Source organism: Megalops cyprinoides, chromosome 1 (genome assembly GCF_013368585.1).
Source record: "Megalops cyprinoides isolate fMegCyp1 chromosome 1, fMegCyp1.pri, whole genome shotgun sequence".
Taxonomy (NCBI): domain Eukaryota; kingdom Metazoa; phylum Chordata; class Actinopteri; order Elopiformes; family Megalopidae; genus Megalops; species Megalops cyprinoides.
The window spans coordinates 48,686,543-48,705,644 of NC_050583.1; the positions used below are offsets into that span (position 1 = coordinate 48,686,543).

General features: G+C 47.7%; 1 long non-coding RNA gene across 1 annotated transcript in view; it reads right to left on the minus strand.

The window, feature by feature from the left end:
- The window catches only part of LOC118790079, a 58,557-nt gene that overhangs the window by 10,242 nt on the left and 29,213 nt on the right, over nt 1–19,102 (minus strand). The window contains exon 3 of the long non-coding RNA XR_005005486.1: nt 1,122–1,182. This is a non-coding gene — a long non-coding RNA (uncharacterized LOC118790079). The remainder of the gene's footprint in view (nt 1–1,121; nt 1,183–19,102) is intronic.

A 19,102-nucleotide genomic window follows, 5' to 3' on the forward strand; every position in this document is an offset into this window, starting at 1 on the left:
AGATCAGATTAATAATGATGTTTTCTATGGCACAATAATATCTACAATGATATCAGATGTCAGTGTGTGGGGCTATGGGCTATCAAACCCTCTGTGTCCTTTAGAAGGGACGAAGCAGAAATTGGAAGACACGTTTACTCAGACAGAGTTTCTGGGAGGGTCTTAAAGGGAAGCAGGAAGGAGACGTTCAGTACTTCTCAGTGACCGGGATGGCTTCCCCTTTGTGGAATGGCAAACTTCCCTCTTCATATCTCATGATAACCTTTGTAATAATTCATATCGCTGCTTTAAAAAAACAGGAGTGCTCCAGTTACAAAAGGAGACAGTTCACCCTCAGACAGAAATACTCGGCCGAGATAACTGAGACACCACCTTGAGCAGCAATCCGCTGACTTCCTGTTAAGGAAGGTCAGCAGGAAATGACCGTAAACACAGCCGCTTCCTTCACGCTTGCTGTCTGATTTACACTTGAGTTCAGGGACGAGTCAAAATCTATCAGCGTCTCTGTGCAAGCAGTACTGGTATACCGACATGTGTTTCTGACAGAAGTCATGCGATGCCAAAGGACCCCGATTTAACATTTCTGTTGGGTTTTCCAATGGGTGTTGCTGACCTTCCCTGACACAGCACGCACACAAACCCCACAGCCTCTGGCCTGCACACTCACACCGAGGATGAGGCACCCTGACGGAGGCCTCTGGAGGACAAAAAGCCTGAGGAGCTGCGAGAGGAGACACACAGGTCAGACACCACTGACCCAGGAAAACCTGAACACAAACCTTTTCCTTCCTAATCAAGGCTTGGAGCACATGCAAACCTTTCCCTACTATCATCAGAGGCCAGAGGTACTTACTGTCAGCACCACACCTGGGATTTAAATCCACAACCGTCAAGGTCTAGTGCTCTAAGCACTGCGCTGGAGTGCTGGGCTTTTCCCTCAGCTGATTTACAGTATTAATGCACTGTGGTGATGTGGGGCTTTCCCTGGGCCAGAGGGACAGGATGTACACTCAGGACAGAACGGTCCAAACCAAGGAGGAGAGGCCAGGAATCAACGCACACACACACACACACACACACCCCTTTCCCTTCACTCCACAAAACAAACCATAAGGACAAACCTTGCTGCTGGTTGCTGTGGGAAACGTTCTCTGGCTCGGTTGGCCTCCCGCCTCAGGGCTCCTGAATGAGGAGAGGACCGTGGGGAAAGAGAGAAGGAGAGAGGGGGGAAAGGTCAAAGGACAGGTGGCTGTCTGCAGTATCACATCACAGTCAATATTTGTTTTTCCTGGCTGGGAGCCGCGGGCCCCGCGCGGGCTGCTGCTGGGGCTGACGGGAGGCTGACGGGGGGCCAACGGGGGGCCGAGGCTGGGGCCGGGGGGAGCCGACAGTGGGCAGATGGGAAAAGCAGCAGTGGCCAAGTCTCAGCCGTTCCCATGGGGACCGTGATGGGGGGGGTGGGGGAATTTTAACACACTGTTATAGGCAATAAGATAGAACAAGAGAGGGTGGGGGGAAAGACATGGGGGCGCACCAGGGAGGCTGCGAGTAGGGGTTTAAAAAAAAAATTGAAACAAACAAAAATAAAACAGCTGGCCTCACTGATGGAGCGATACGATTGGGGATCACTCCCCATATCGTATCGTACTGAACGCCCCCCCCCCACACCTGCAGCGCTATGCATCCCTTCAGTGTCAGCCAGGTCAGGTCAGCGACCCCCCTGCTCACAGTGTCCACACCTGGACTCCAATGTCAGCTGACCTACAGGTTACACACCTCTGCTCTGTCCCATCCACCCCTCTCTCCACTTCACCTGTCCAGTTTAAATCTCTTTCTATCTTCAGATATCTAATCTACACCTTTTGCGGACTGGTGACTCCTTTCATACTAACCCCTGTCATTAACAGGGGGTGCGGGAGCACTTGAATGTGTCCACATTAATAAGGCCGCACTAGAGTCAGTCAGGGCTGCCGCCGCGGTTTAACGTGATTAACGGAATAAAGCCATACCTGTCTTACCCCTGTCCAATCCACACACCTTTCCAGAGTAACCTGTCCAATCCAGAGTCTCAAATCCATCTCTCTCACACCCACCACCAGCTCCTATCAGACAGACTTACTGTGGGCTTATTTGCTGGAGGGTAGTGACTGAGAGAGAAGTACACGGGGTCAAGTCTGAGCTGAAGCCTTTCGCCCCCCAGGAGTGAGGGATGCATTCCATCTGAGAAACGAGTGCAGAATCGGATACGTGATACACTCTGGATAAGAGTGCCCACTAAGCAAATTGTGCGATCGTACAAAATAACGCATCACTTACTTTGAGGACTCCGGTAAAAACAGTTAGGTGAACCTTGTGTGTGTCCCTGTGTTTGTGCATAGCAGCAGAACAGCATGTGACACACATATCCTGCTCTCACTGCAGCACATCCACATTATCTAACCACATCATATTATTCCAATACTTCATACCACACATCTACTTCCACTCACCGTTGTCTTTACTCTTTAGCTGCTATGTGTTTTAATGTTTCAGTTGCACCTTATGGGAAATTCACTCATTTGTTTTTAAGATTGTACTGCAGCTGCAACTGTATCCCATGAGGGACAAAGGGTGAACAAATTCCTCTGCATAGTAAAGTCACTCTTCACTGTGAAAAGGTGTGCTGTTTTACAGACCCCTCCTTTTGGTCCCCTGTTCCCATGACTACAAGGTGTAACCTGGGAGACTCCGCAATGCAATTTTCATAAAAGAATAACACCAGCACAGTAACTGAACCATCCAGTTCATTCTGAGCAACTCCCCACAATCATACTGCCCAGTAATGTGAAAACTATCCTATCTCTTAATACTCACAGACACACACACAGACACACAGACACACAGACACACACACACACACACACACACACACAAAATGAATTTCTTCAGTTTATCTGCCTCATAATTCATGTCCCAATTGCCTGTGAATTTTCAGACCCTGTTTAATGGGAGCTCTCAGCACTGCATAGCGCTCTACCCTTTCAGGTAGATAAGGAATTTGGGGGGTTCTAGAGGCACTGTACCTCACACACACCGCAGGAAAAACAACAATGGTGAACGGGAGAGATAAGCAGTGATCAGATACACAGCTCAATCACACCCCTCCCATTCCCCATAATAATAAATCACCCAGGACGTTCACAGTGGAGCTACTGGGCTGAACAGAACTGAGCAACAGGAGAACTAATCCAACACCACGCAGTTCCAGACCAACAAAGCAATGCCACTAAATTTCAATTAGAAACAAGCACAGACATGACTCCAGACACAAGCACAGGGGTGAAACCACAAGTAAGCATAAAAATGAAGCCATAGGTTTTCCTGTGTTCAGGATAGAATGCTAAACTAACAAAAGGCAGTAATCTGGAGTTATTCACCTACTGGTATCTTTTCTCTTAATTCAACATTTTGGAATATAATCTTACAGCAGCCAAAACCAGTGAACCATTAAACTAATGTTGGCTGCAATAAGGTCCAATACTCTGTATTGTGAACGTTTTTTTCTATGAATGTGCAATAAAAACATGTCACCAATTAAAAATATTTACATAGGGGATTTAAATTTACTTTATTTTTTATTTCATGACATCATATAAATATTAACTCTAATAATCTAACAGTTTTTTTTTTTTTGCTTTTACCCATTTATTGTGCTCCTAAAATAACCGCCTTATTTAATGTAGCCTCTTATGAACCTTATGAAAGTTTTGTTCTAGAACTATCTTGCAGAAAAGTTTGTATTCTGCCGGATAATACCCAATTCCGGGAATACAGAGCGTTTCGCTTTGTTGGCGGCACTTTGGTGTGACGCGTGCGAGAGCGTGACAGCTTGCACAGGGACCGGCAGCGCAAACCTCAGCGCCGTCTGCTGCACACCTCTCCCGCACCTCACCTCCGCAGGCCCTCTGAAGTACGGATGTGTGCCAGGCTGTGCGCAGGAACGCCGCGTCGAGCGCCTCCGAAGCAACGTACACCCCTCTGCAGACGCTTCCCTTACGCTGCTGCCGCTCTGTTCGTCTGTGGTCTCTCTGCTGCGCGCCGTCTCACTCAGGCATTGGGTTTTGTTTTTTTTTTTCCCCCCTCCTCTGGTTTTCGGGCTAGAAGGCAGTCTTTACTACTCTAATGAGAAGTGGGAGCTCTTGTCTGTTGTTACTGAACAGCAGTAGGAAGAAAACAACGAACCGAAAGCAAACCGAGAACAGCAATCAGAATCCCTGGCTGGTCTGGAGAGAGGCGCAAGGCAGACCAGCCTAAATTAGGCCACAGCCCTCCGACCAAAACACAAGGACACACCCACAGAGAGGAGACAGAGATCAAGGGCTCTGCTCAGACCGATGGAAAGACGTGTAGGCCACCGTGAGATCCATAAAGCCTCATACTGTGCCGAAGCTTTCTTTAAACCAGTCCCCCTATGTCTGGATGGCCAATCATTGCTGCTGTCTGGGCACGGCCCAATCCTCCATTACATTACATTATTGCCATTTAGATGGCAGACACTCTTATCAAAAGTGACTTACAGGTTACAACTGTATCCATTTATACAGCTTGATATTTATTCAGGCAACTGCGGGTTAAGTCCCTTGCCCAAGGGTACAACAGCGTTGTCCTAGCAGGGAATTGAACCAGCAACCTTTAGGTTCCAAGCCCTGCTCTTTACTACTATGCCACCTCCCCGATTCCAGCTGACTTTGTGAGGCTGTGCCAGGGGATAGACATGGCTTTGGCCGAGGTATGGCAGCAGTGCGGTGCATAGGTACAGTGCAGGGCTTGTAGCCCATTGGTCGCCAGTTCAATAGCCAGATGAGGTACCACTGTCGCACCCTTGAGCAAGGTGCCATGAGAGTGAGGCGATGTACGGGAATGCCTGTGCCACCCAGGCGAGCCTGTGCTGTGATAGAGCTGTGAATCTCCCCTAATACAGCATGGCACATAAAGGGCAAACAGCCCAGCTATTGTTCCTGCCCACGGGGGCAATCTTCTGAGCAGAAAAGGAGGGGAGGGGAGGGGAGGGGAGGGGATGAGGCCCAGTGGAGTGAAGAACAAATGGTGGAGGAAAAAAAAGCAACCACAAAAAGACAGAACAAAAAAAGCCCTGGTGACACTCATGAACCCTGAACCCCAAACACATTTATCACTCCTGACCTGCTCACCCCGCGCCTCTTTTATGAACTCTCCATGGACCACACCCCCCCCTCTTTAAACCCCGCCCCCCACTGGAATGTACCATTATCCATGGATCATGGGGGCCAAACAAAGCATCAATTCACACAGCAGTCAGTCCATCTAACCTTCCTCTCTTTCACTTTCAATACTGTCATGAGATGGCTGAGAGAGGGTGAGAAAGAGAGACGCTGTAATTCCTTTAGATTTGCTACTGTCACTTACTTTGTGCCCTCTAAAGATACAGTGAATTAATTGCCTCACTCGGGACAGAGTCTGACATCAGATGTGGAGGATCTTCATTTGAGATTCTGACCGAAGCGCTCCTCAAAGTGGATGAACAGCAGGAGGGAGAGAAAACCTGAGTCTCCTGAGAGTTCCCCTGTCTGCTTCAGATTAAGTGAACCGAGGGCCAACAGCAACAGTAACAATAACAAAGCTGCCACAAACAGCAATAACCAACACACAGACACAGACACACACGCACATCACAGACACAGAGATAGACAGACTGACAGACAGACACACACACACACAAGCAACAGCAATCAGAAACTACAACAGCAGCAATAACCACAACACCAGCAGTTAGTCACAACTACAACCACATCCATAAACACAACAACAGCAGCAATATCCACAACAAGTACAAAAACCTTAACTACTAAAACAACTACAACAACAACTATAAACACTGTAACTGAAACAGCAACACCAACACCACCACCAGCGACAACAGCAATAATTACACCACCACTAATTACAGACACAACTATGATAAGTCTTAACCACTACAACTTCAACAACAACATCAATAATGACTACAATACAAGCAATAGCTGCAACAGCCTAAACCACTAAAACTACAACAGCACCCATAATCACTACAACAACCAAAGCACCCAGAACAGCTACATAAGCCTTCAACACAACTACAACATCGTTAACCACCACAACAACAGCAGCAATAGCCATAACAACTACAACAACAAAAATTACTTTACTTTATTGTCATTTAGCAGATGCTCTTATTCAGAGCAACTTGCATATTTTAGATTTTACATGTTGTCCATTTATACATATGGATATTTACAGAGGCAATTCTGGGTTAAGTACCTTGCCCAAGAGTACAACAGCAGTGCCCCAGCGGGAAATCAAACCAGCAACCTTAGTGTTACGAGCCCTGCTTCTTACCACTTTGTTACACTGCCACCCTGCAGACAAAGCCTGCAAATAGCAAAGAAAACAACCACAACAAGCATGGTCTTGGAGCTTCCATTGACTCCAGAACACAGCAGGGGAGCGCACTGATTCAATTACACAGTGGGAGTACTTGTCCTCAATTACTCAGTGTCTATGTCAAGCGCTGTCTACATTCCAAGTGTTCTGGACAGAAGGACAGAGGAACACGCACAGAAACCTCTGAATGGTTAGACACCAGGTTCATTCCGAAGGCTTTTTGGTGATGATTTTCAGGGCTACTCTGAAGAGGTGAAGATGCAGGGGGTAAATAGTGTTTGAGGCAAATTTCTTTCTAAATATGTTGAGTCTGCTCGGATGCACGCTCGCAGCTGCTCTAGGCCGGGAATGCTAATCACCAGTGACTTTTGGGGCTCTTCTTAATGTAGAAGGCAGCACATTACATGTAGCTAGCCAATTTCTCAGCGTTATCTGCACACTGCCACTGGCAGATTTGACAGCGAATGACATTAAGCAAGTTAAGAGATTTTCTACATTTTTTTTTCAACGACAGTGGGATATTTGCTCTCATTACAGGATTTCTCAATGATTTGAAACATTTTTAAGGATTTTCGACAACAGTGGGAAAACTGAACTGAGCAGTGTTTTTAATGTTGAAGCACTAAATCTAAGCTAATTTTCAGTATTCCAATACATGTACCTATCACCAATCAGTGGCTGTGCACAATGATGTCATTTACTCCATTTCTATGCACTGTGATGTCATTAGCATTGTGAAATCACTTCCTCCGGCACTGTGAGGTTATTTACTCCAGCTCAGTACAACGGATGTCCATACATGGCTCACATCCAGGGTGACGCTGTTGCCATACCCGCCCTGCGAACCGAAGAGAAGTTTGTAAAAAATTCATAGACAAGGCCTATTTTTAGCGGCTGTTTCCAATATTAGAAGGACTTGTGGCGCTTTGAAGACTGCACAGAAAACAGGATAAGCCTGTCAGCCGAAGCTTCATAATGGCCGCTAATTGTTTGGGAACTTTCACCGCTGTTACCAGAGGAAAAAAAAATGTAATCACTTCTGTCTGCACATTACCATGGAAGTGTGAACCACACAAGACATATTTTATCACTTAAGTGCAGCCATAATGAGAAGAGGACCTGAAAACAAAAATGGAATGTATGCGTAATTACCTCAGTAATTAGCTACCATCACTAATAATCTTCACACTACATCTGGTCTGCTGAATATTCAAAATAATCAAAAACACAGAGCGGCTGCAGTAACTGGGTGGCTGAACAGCACTAAAGGCTAATGGCTTCATGTTCTGTAGATCCTGGACTGCTATCAGGGTACCATGAGGATCATGGCCACCATCCTCCAGTGAAAACATGCAGGACGACTGCGGTGGCCCACAGCTAACCTTTGGTTCTGCCCGTGCACTAACTCACATACTGAGGCACACAGTAACACACACTCACTCACACGGCTACACACACACACTCAGTCCATCTGTCCATCTTTCCACTGCATCTGTTCTGTGAAGGGGCAGTAATGAGCAGAACACACCACCCGCAGCATGAGGCGACGGAGGGAGGCAGAGGGAGGAGGGAGGAGGGAGGAGGAGGAGGAGGAGGAGGAGGAAAGAGGAAGAGATTAATATGGAGGGAAGGGTAAAGAGAGAGGAAGAAAGAGAAGGGACAGGGGAGAGAGGGAGAAAGAGAAGGGACAGGCAGACAGGCAGGGTGATGGAAAAAGAAAGGCACAGTACGAGAGAGGGGGGCACAGGAAAGAGAGAGAGAGAGAGAGAGAGAGAGACAGAGAGAGAGAGACAGAGAAACAAAGGGACACAGGTGACAGGGAGCTGCAGGGAGACAGCGGAGAAAGGCAACCTATAGAAAGAGAGAGAGATAAAGATGGAGAGATAAAGAAAGGGAAAAAAGAAAGAAATTTCCGTTTACAATGACAGACGTGCCATTACGTTCTGAATGAGGTGGCCAGCAGCACACAGAAACGCAGGGAACAAAGACACGGATTCATTCAGGGCCCAAAACTGAAAGGATGCAGGTTCACTTCCCTTGAACATGACCCTAACCCCCCCCCCTCCTCCATCGGAGGCAACTAGGAGAGGGCACAGAGGTATGCGCAAGGGCTTAGATGTGATAGACGAGCAGCCCACCAGGTCTTAACATCAATAGAGGATGGCAAAACACTAGACTAAGCCAGTGTCTGCCTTGTTCCATTTTCCAAGCCCGCACTGACAGAATGTCACATTCAGTGTTGTGGAAATGGCTTAACGTGAGGTGGGGTGAGTGATCTCTCCTGGAGGCACTGAAAAGGAGGTGCACTGAGGAGGCACACCAAGGAGGTGCACTGAGTCTCTCCCGCTCACGTACCATTGGAGCACGGAGCACGGAGCTCGCGGCGCACCCCTGGGTGCCGGGGAAGGGGACAGAGCAGTTTAATAAGCGCCCTTCCCCACCGAGCTGCTGGGACAGAGATAATTACATTACGGCCCAACAATCTTTCAGCACTATGCAATTAGAGGCATCCAATAAAGGCAGAGGGGGCTGGGGGGGGGGCTCTCAGGCTCAGGACGTCGATAAAAAGAGCCGTCTGGCTGCTGTTGACTACGTGGCCACCTGGGGGGGGGTCTCCGAAAATTGACTCACTGTCACAACAGCATCAGGGAGGTTCCATTAGCAAATGAATGGAAATGCTGTCTGCTCCTCAGAGGGGCCCTCCAGAGATGGCCCTCCCAGAGACGGGCAGCTAATTCAACACCACCTTATTAACAGAGCATGGATTTAAACACCTACACACACACGTGCACACACACACACATACACACGAACCTGCATGCACACACATACACACTCTAATGAAATATTTAGTACATGCAGTCAATGACAAAAGATAAAGCACATGTTGCAATGTATGAATCCTGGCACCTTCATCCTTGCCTCACATGGAACAGCATCCAAATACTGCAGAATATATTCTAAAAACATTCTACATCACATTCATTATACATACACAATACATTCATTAAAATCATTACATACATAAAATTAAAATGCAGAATGGCCTTAAATTAAATAATTTCTATGGTCTATTTTATTTTAGTCATTACTTTTCTGTGCTGCTGAAACAGGCCTGTAATGCAGATCTGATGACACGGTCGATGAGGCTCCACCCCCTTGGGCAGTCTTAGGAAACAGAGGCAGAGAACAGCTACAGCCGAGCAAGGACGACCCCTGCTCTCTGATTGGATAACAGCCCTCAGCCCCGAGAGGCCAATTTTACTGTAACCCTCAGCCAGAGAGCTGCGTATTGATTGGGTGGGCTGCCTTTCTATTATTTAGCAGTATTATTTATTAATCTGGCATACCCTTTTATGCAGAACGACTTACAAGGAACAGCTAGAAAAGTGAATATGGTCTGTCTCGTCTCCGTTGTCCTGGGTGCGGGACAGGGGGTGGGGTGAGGGAGCGGGGGGGGTGTCATTGCCGTCTGCAGAGCTACAGACCTATTGCTCAATTCTACACACACAGTAGGTAACTGAACCTTGAACATTAAAAAAAGCACTGGAGAAATGATCCCTTCTGCAGCACAACCCATGCTGATATCTCGCTCTGTTACATAAGGTTAGCGGCTGTATAAGGTTTGACAACTTCTGCTTCTTTGTTTTCATGTAGACATTTGAACTGGCTCCAAAAAAAAAGAAACAACAAAAAAAACCAGACCTGAGATGTGCCAAAGAGAGCATCCAGGAGACTTCAAGTGATGGCCCTCTGGCTCTTCACTGTCTTTGGGGTGCAGGGGGGTCTCCAGGGACAGTCCCCGTCAGCTCAGATTAGGCCTTCTGCTCACCTCTGACACCATTTAGTGGCTCCTCCTGTTGTTACTGTAGTCTTTAATAGGGCAGAGTGGGGTCGACCTCTCCTCCCACACGGCCTTCATTAATTCTTCATTAAGAAATGAAGGCAGGTCAAATGAGAGCATATTTTGCAATTATGTCCTGGGGAAACAGGGAGGGCCAGGATGGGCCAATCAAATGTAAGGGAACGATCACATGGCCAGACCGCCAGAGAACTTGGCCGCGACACACAGCGATAATAGCCGTCCCCTTCGCCATAATTACCATGTCTGTGATGATCACAGCAAGTAAGGACTTCTGTTTCATTCAAGTGTTTCAATCACCTCTCGGAGCATACTCCCCGTCAGTGCACTATAGCATTGTTTTTGTTTTTTTTAAATAAGACTACCCCCTACTGGTACCAATAACACCTCCCAGCAGCCCATAAGTAATCATGGGTTTAGAGTTGTGGTGGGATTGGAACCTGACCCTGTGGGATATAGCAGGAGGGACCCTTTTCCTCTGTTCACGCTTCACAATGACGTAAACGGAATAGGAGCTTTAAAGGCGGCTAGGTGCTAATGTGGCTTAATGCACTGGGATGGGGACAGCACTAACCCTCTCAAGGGTGTGTGTGTGTGTGTGTGTGTGTGTGTGTGTGTGTGTGTGTGTGTGCGTGTGTATGTGTGAGGAGATGTTACCTTTATTGAGAATCCTTAGAAAAAAAACAAATTCATATCCTGCAAACAACGGTTTGAAGCAGCTGAACAATGACATCAGATCACAGCTATAGCTATGACCACACCTACTGGAAGACATGTGACACTGGCAAACCAATCACAGCAGTCCTAAAAAAACCCTTTTTGGAGTTATTCTCCTGTCTGAAAATTGGAGACAAAGAAAGGAAAGTGGCGTTTCAAATGCGGGCCGCTTTGATTCGGCTCTTTGAGGTTCTGACGCGTGCCGGTTTGCCGCGGGCACTTTGCTGGTGGGCGCCAGGCTGCGACTGTTACAGGAAGATAAAGCGCAGCGCAAACACACTTTTAACTCGTTTTGACAAAAACCCTCAACTCTGTCAGCCTGGAAACGCAATTTAATATTCATAGGGTAGAGGAGGGGATGGGGGGGTTGCTTGGATGGGATGAGTGCTCCAAGTTCCTGATGCCACCCGCTGCGTTTATGAATCTTAAAAGATGCTAACCTCAAAAAGCCATGGGTGGGGGGTTGGGGGGGTGCTGCCTGGGGTGCAGAGCAGAGCAGAGGAGTGACAGCGTCTCTGCAGCCGACAGTGCATGCCGACTGCTGCGACCCCCAGCTGCGTCAGAACACCGCCTCCATGGCACACACATGGACAGCTCACAAAAACCCTTACTCTCCACCAGAATTTTGTTCCTCAGTTTTATCGTTGTTTCTCTTTTTTTTCAAAGCGTCTCCTCTGAAGCACGGAACAGATAGATACCTCTCCAAAGTCCAAATTCAAAATCCAGGTACAGGGTTTTGGAGGGGCATCAAACGCGCACGCTGTACCTTTTGATCAGATCAAAGGCGTGCTGCCCCCTGCTATGTGCGTGTGTGTATGGATGTGTGTGTGCATGTGTGTGTCGGGGGGGGGGGAGTGCGGAGGCTGAAAGGGGGCCCTCGGGCTGCCTTCTCCCTTTCTCTGCTTGTTGGTTTCACACCCACAGCAGCAGACGCGATTAAAGTCAAACCGCTTGGCTACCGGAATGGAAACAAAAGCAGCACTGCCTGCTGACTGGCTGGCTGACATTCTTTCATTACCAAAAGGCCAGAGAACATGCTTTCCCACAATGCACTGCTTACCATCATTCAACCCCAAACACACAGAACACTGCTATATACAAGTGATCTCGGAGCTACACCGGAAATATACAGCAGCCAGCAGAGAGGCAGATGTCACCCTGGGAAGCCGTCGACTCAGAGACACAGTGTGGAGTAGTGGCGGGAACATGTTGAGCACTGTTCTCAGTTCTGGGGGTGACTCAGATGTCCTGAGAGGTTACTAACCCTGCCGGCCCTGAGGTTTAATGAGGCACTGAACCCCATCAGTCACGTGCCACTATCGAGCGATGATCCCAGAAAGCCCGAGAGCCGATTGGGTGATAAACCCAAGGATCCTGGAGGTCTGATTTGGTATTACACCTTTGCTGTTCAAATATTTCCAAAAATTAGAACAGGGTAAAGTTATCTTGGCAAATTCCAGACACATATGTGTACACACTCAAAAAGGCATGATCAAAGCTGGGGGTGGCACAGAGAGACAGATGAGAGACACAGAGACTGCTGTTAAAGACGGTGCAATGAGGTCAGTGTTAATGGCTGAGGTGAAAGTGCTGGGACGAGTCCCTCCATTTTGGCTCAATACTGTGACTAACTGTACACTCAACAGTGCATTACTTAACACACTCTTATCGAGAGCAGCTAACCCCTTTTACGCACTGCCTATTTATATCAACCAAACCGGCAGCTTTTGGATTACAGACCATGCGCCTTAACCAGCACGAATCGTAAAGATTAAAAGAAAGGTAAGAAGATATATTTTTTTCCCCAATTCAAGGCCTCAGAATGTCTCTCCTTTACTTCAAGTTAAAGGATATTTTTAGTAGTGTGTATCTGTGTTACGTTTGTGTGTTTGTCTGGTGTGTTTTATGTGTGTTTGTGTGTGTGTATGTGTATGCACGTGCGTGTATGTGTGTGTTGGTGTATGTGAGTGTATGTGCGTGCAAGGCTTTGTGTACATATCAAACCTGGAGGCTTCAGAAAGGCACCAGGCAGCCATGAGCTTCGACTGAGGACAGGGACGAGCAGAGCCTCGAACCGGACGAGCCTCGTACCCGACTCCTCCTGCACAAGTTCACTCTCTCAAGCTTCAAACACACCGTTAGCAACATGACGGCGAGGCACGGCTCGCACATGCTCTGTGAAAGGAAAAAAAAAAACTCCTGAAACTTTTCCACTGCGATTGCTTCTGCAAATATTTGGAAAGCGCTTTGGTTAATATCAATGGATCGTGAAGCTAATTTTAGCCCGCCTGGCTGTGGAGGAGGTAAACAGATTTGAAAGCCGGCTGCTGCTTTTCGCCCCGTCTTTGGGGAACTGTCACTTGGCGCGCTGGCTGAGGTAGATGCGGTGACGTCGCGCTCCTGCACACTTAAAAAGCGTTTAATTACAGGGCTTACGAAACATAAAACAACAAACAAGCGACATTTTTATACAGGACCGCGTGCCAAGGAAAGTCAGAACTGCACTTTAAAGGGACAGGAGGTAAAAAGAAAAAACGGCTGAGAGAGGGCCAAGACTGCAGGCACAGAGCGGAGAAAGCGAGGCTCGTCATCTCAAAGGGGCTCCTTTCATTTCTGCCCTGTATACAGGAGCCATTACAATGTGCCACTTCTGCAGCACTGGCATTCGCTAATTACCCGGTTTACACACAGCTCTGCATACCTGTCCTGGCAGAGAGATTTATCACACTGATGGACAGAATCCATAACTCTACAGCATCATTAATCTGTAACAGAGATACTATAACGCCGCTCGCACTCTGCGTACAGTACTGCGGCACTGAGTGGACACCACAACTGTGTGTGTGTGTGTGTGTGTGTGTGTGTGTGCGTGTGTGTGTGTGTGTGTGTGTGTGTGTGGGTGTGGGTGTGTGTGTGTGTGGAGCTGCCTTAAATTAAAAGTCTAAAGGGTACTTGGCATTGAATTAACAGTAATTAAGAGGGAATTGATTTGGCTGGTAGACTCGGGCTATGTCCCCCTGGCTGTTGGATTCTATCCTCTGTTTCTGATAGGCTTTAGCACCGTACAATCAACAGACAGATCCCCAAACACCCCCACCCCCCGCCCCCTGAACATTCCACTCAAAGTGTCCGTGTGCGTCCATAACTTAAAACCACACACCACTCTGCGGACAGCAGAGATGATGGCCTTTTCAATAATTTATGGTTTCTAAACTCCGGAACGGTGATAGATTGCTAATGACTGCATTTGAGTGGGTGTTGAATTTTAAAGACTTCAACTGCTAATGCCTGCTGCTGTAGGAGAAAAAAAAAACTAAACAAACAACAAAAAAATCACTCCGGTAAAAGTGTGAAGCCTACACATGGCTCTCAGAGGTAATTTAGCCAGGACGGCGAGGACAATGATCCAACAATGTTTTGATCCAAACTTTGTGAACTTGCAAACAGAGAGGAAGCTGCTGGTTAATCTGACTCCTGTATTTTATATGTAACACCTGTTTTCTCATATTTCCTGGGGTTATGTCATTCGCCTCATTGCTTCATTGAATTTTTTTTTTTTTTTTTAAGTTTTTCACATTCAGTCTTACAGGGGTTTCTTCTGCTTTGGTTTGAAGTCTGGTCTTAAAATCTGGAATGCCCAGTTCTTTCTTCCCCAGTTTGGAATGGCCGATTGTGTCATGAATGCCACCTATCACTGCAACCTCCATGCCTATTTAACAGGCAAGGCTGACTGCTGGACACCAAACCACTGGCGTACAGTACTGCTGCCCATATCTCACAGACTCACAGCCTTTGATCTGGAATCTACCTTTTGCTGTCATGTTCCCCACATATTTACCATTTTACTGGAAATCAACTAAGACCCCTCTCTGTAAATGCTTTCCCACCGAGACTCTCATGGCCACCCACCACTGCAAAAGGAGCTCCCGCAGTCAAACAACAACACATCCCAAGTGACACATCTTGAAAGTAAACACTATCTTCTTTCTTTAAAAAGGGAAAAAAGACCAAAATCAAACCCCCAGAGCGAATTGCAGCTAGCTGAGAGAATGTCAGACGCATCCATGAGGCAAGGGAGATGTGGGCGGGCAGTCACAGCTTCTAACAGGTCTTCCTGGAGATGGCATTTTCACCATGTTGAAGCACAGCAGAGGCGTCATGCTGTTGACTTTAAATTAAAATAGCGGAGGAAAGTAATCTCTCTGCCCAACGTCAGGGTAACTGTCTCACAGCAACCGGGCGGAATTTTTTGTTGTTCCCATACTGGTCTGAATTTTGACATCACAATCGCAGTATTATAGCCCCCCCCGGGGGCATGCATACAATCCCAGCATTCCACCCTGATCCCCCCCCCCCACCGTTAACTCTATAGACACCTCCCTCAACATCTATGGCTCCTGTCTCCTTCTACTCCCCTCCTCTCAACCCAAACTACACCCTGTGTTCTGTTCCCAAACCCCCCGCCCGCTTCCCAGACCAGCACGGCAGCCCCTGGGGAGGGGGAAAGGACTGGACTCCACTCCCACACACTCACACTCCAAACCCCTCAGGAAACAATTACACGGTCCATACCCAGACAAAATGACAAGGAGAGACTGGCCACTCCGCCCCCACACATACCTACAATCACACTCTCACACACACACACACACACACACACACAGCTGGTGCTGTGCAGGTGACACGCTGGTGGAATCACGCAGCTTTGTGACAGTGTTAGTGGGATTTTCAGAGCCTCCTGGTCCTGAGCACTGGGACAGTGTGCGGGAGATCCAGTGCAGTACATAACAGCCATTAAATGCAGCCTGTTAATCAAATCCAAAGCTGCTATGGGGGAGATTAATTCAACAAACGTATCCTCAGGAAGGATATTTTTAAACTTCTGACACAGAGGAACATTTTGTACAAGGAAGAGAGGAAAAAAAAAAAAACACTGGAGGCGGAAATGAATTTGGAGAGTTACCAGGATATGCTCTTAAATCTCCCTGGATCTGCCGGGACAGCTGAGACACCGTGCGGGCTTCGCGCGTTTAACCACAAAGCTCTTTCAGCTCACGTCGGATTCAAAAGTGCTGGCATACTTTTGCACGTCCCGAGAACAGCATCCCAAAGCATGACAAGAGCCTGTACCTCCCTTTCACTCGCTCCCCCTCCATCTCTCCCTGCCTCTCTCTCTCTCTTTCACTCACTTCCCCTCCATCTTCTCTCTCTCACTCCCCCATGTCTCTCTCTTTCACTCACCCCCCTCCATCTCTCCCCCCTCTTTTTCTTTCTCTCACACCTGTTACAACAGGGAGTTCCAATCCTCCATATCCCCCCCACATGTGTCAGCTGCACCTTCCCTCGCTTCCCACGATGGCCAAGATCAATGACATCAATGACCATGATGACTCCATCAGTTGGGGGCCTTTGACTGCTTTTTAATCAGGCAGTATCCAGGGACAGCCTAATCCTGTAAGGAAATGCAAAAAACCTGCACATGTGTCAGGGGAAAAACCAAGCTGAGGACCCCTTGAATAACACTGGGGCATATGGACACCATGTGAGGCATTTTCAGGGTTCAGCTGGGGTTAATAGCTCAAATGGCATCCCATGAACCAGCATCTGAGTGAAGCTTGACAACACAAAAAAAAACAAAAAAACTGTGTGGGAATACATGAAAATTAACCTGGGGAAAGTGCTTGTTTGGACGTGCAGCGATGCCTTTAGAGAGCCGATTGACACATCTAGCCATTTGGTACATCTACTCTGCTTTCTCTTTTGATGGGACTGGAGATTAAAGAAGAAAGATGACCTCTCTCTCTCTTCCCCCCACCACAGCTCAGGTAAAAGGCCCCAGGAGAGGATGTAACAGCCAACCACAGGAATTCACCTTCACAGCCCCACATCACGTGGGTCATAATATCCAGCTCGTCTTACCAAAATCCATCCTCTTCTCCACAATCGTCCAGAATCCCAGCCCTCCTCCGCCCCTCCTCGCTGGGTCAGAGGCGGGGGAGGGCTGGAAGGCCGCCCCGCACCCTCCCGAATTAAGACTCATTTTCACGGCTCCTGCTATACACTGCGTTTGTCTTCGTGCTGTAATCTTCATAGGAGAGATGAATCTTGTGAATCTTATTACAATCTCTGTAACACTGACAAATCTCATTTATTATTTTCATCTCTTAAAAGAGATAAATCTTGTTTTTGGTGAAATGGAACTGAACAAAAAAGTAAATAAATAAATAATCGTACGATGAGAAGGGAAATGAACAGCACATTTGTGTACATTTCCAATCTTAAGATGGATGAAATTAAAAAGGGCATTTTATCCCGGACTCTGCAGCAGGGCTATAGCAGTGGTTCTCGCTGTAAATGTAATTAACTGCCACTGCCATTGCGTTTTCCTTCCTCCCTTTATTTTATTGCCTTTTAATGTGCACATCACTCACAGATCTGGGCCTGCCGGCACTGGAGGTGATGACTGACAGTAACTGTGTAAATCAGGGTCACGTTCCAACGTCTGGTGGCCAGGCTCCTCTGTGGGGTGACCCCGCCCGGAGAAGGGGCAAGGGTGTGACATCAGGGCAGTAGGGCCCAAGGGGTAGCGAGAGGGAGTCACAAACAGAGGGATGGAGCCCAAGACAAGTGGGTGAGAGGGTGTGGTATCAAAGCAACAGGATTCCCAGTGGGCAAGAGGGCGTACCAGCAGGCTAGCACAGTCTTGAATGGGCAGGAGGAGGCATCGCCACAGTAACAGGACCCAGGCAAAAGGCTGCACCAGTCGGGTTGCTGGACCAGGAGGGTGGCCTCTAGAGGATGGTGAGAGTACTGCGATGGGGATGGTGGTTATGACAGAAGACCACCCAGAAACAGCACAGCCGACTAAGAAAGATGACCAACGAGACAACAGCGCAAACAGATGTTCAATATACACTGTGCAAAACCCAGGGCCGACCGCAGGCAGACCAGAGAGCTGGCCTCCTTGGCAACGGTGCGTTGACGACGCTGCAACACAGCGGGCCGAGGTCACCGAACGCACCTGTGAACCACACGCTGCCGCTCCGCTGGCGTGACCTCGGGATGACCTACCGCTTCCCGCACACAGCCAGTGGGTGGTCCAGAGCTGGAACCCAATCAAGCCACACAGCCCCTTTCTGAAACCTGCTCATTACACACCGCCTTCTACACTCTCTCTCAGTCTGCTCTACAAGACAGAGAAGATCAAGCCACACCCATCCCACAGGCTGTGCTGGGAGTCGATGGGAGTCGATGCAGGAGCGACAGTGAATACAGGGAGATATCCACTCAGGTCTACAAATAAACTATTATTTTAACCACACAACTGCACAACAGGACACGTTTACAATATACACCATCATTCGACTCAACGATTCTCATCTGAGAACACAGGCACTTCAGACACGGCACCACGCTGCTACAGCTAACCAGAGCCAATGCACAGCACCTAAGCCTAACAAAAGCACACTATTAAAGAGCTTTTATATTTATATTGCTGTCTCAGACATGCGGACAGTTGGATTCACCAAAATATGACAAAATATGACTATCACCATCCCAGATTTATTTTCTCCATTTTCTCCAAACATCAAACCTGTGATCTACCGTTTTCTGCTGTTCAGCGACTGTTTTAACTTTTGCAAACAACTGGGTGAAAAAGGAGATGAAAATATAATCAATTTTACAGCAATTTTACAGCAATTTACTAACCGACTGATTGTTGGGACCTACATTTTTTTTTTTGCATTTTAATCTTGTTGGACTCCTTATCTGTGTTCATTCATTCTTACTATTCAGTTCTCAGTAAGCAGTGCTTCCATGTGTCCTTCTCTGTCTCCTTGCGGCGGAAATGGACAGAGGTGTGCTGTTAGGGCAGCAACTGAAACCAGGAAGTAAGGGATTCCTTTCAGGTTAAGTGCAGAGCAAGCTGCCTCCTGAAACACTACCCTGCCCCACAAACACACGCACACACACACACACAATCACAGACGCACACACACACACACACAAACACAGACGCGCACACACACACACACACACATACACATGCATGCACACACGCACACAAACACACACACAAACACA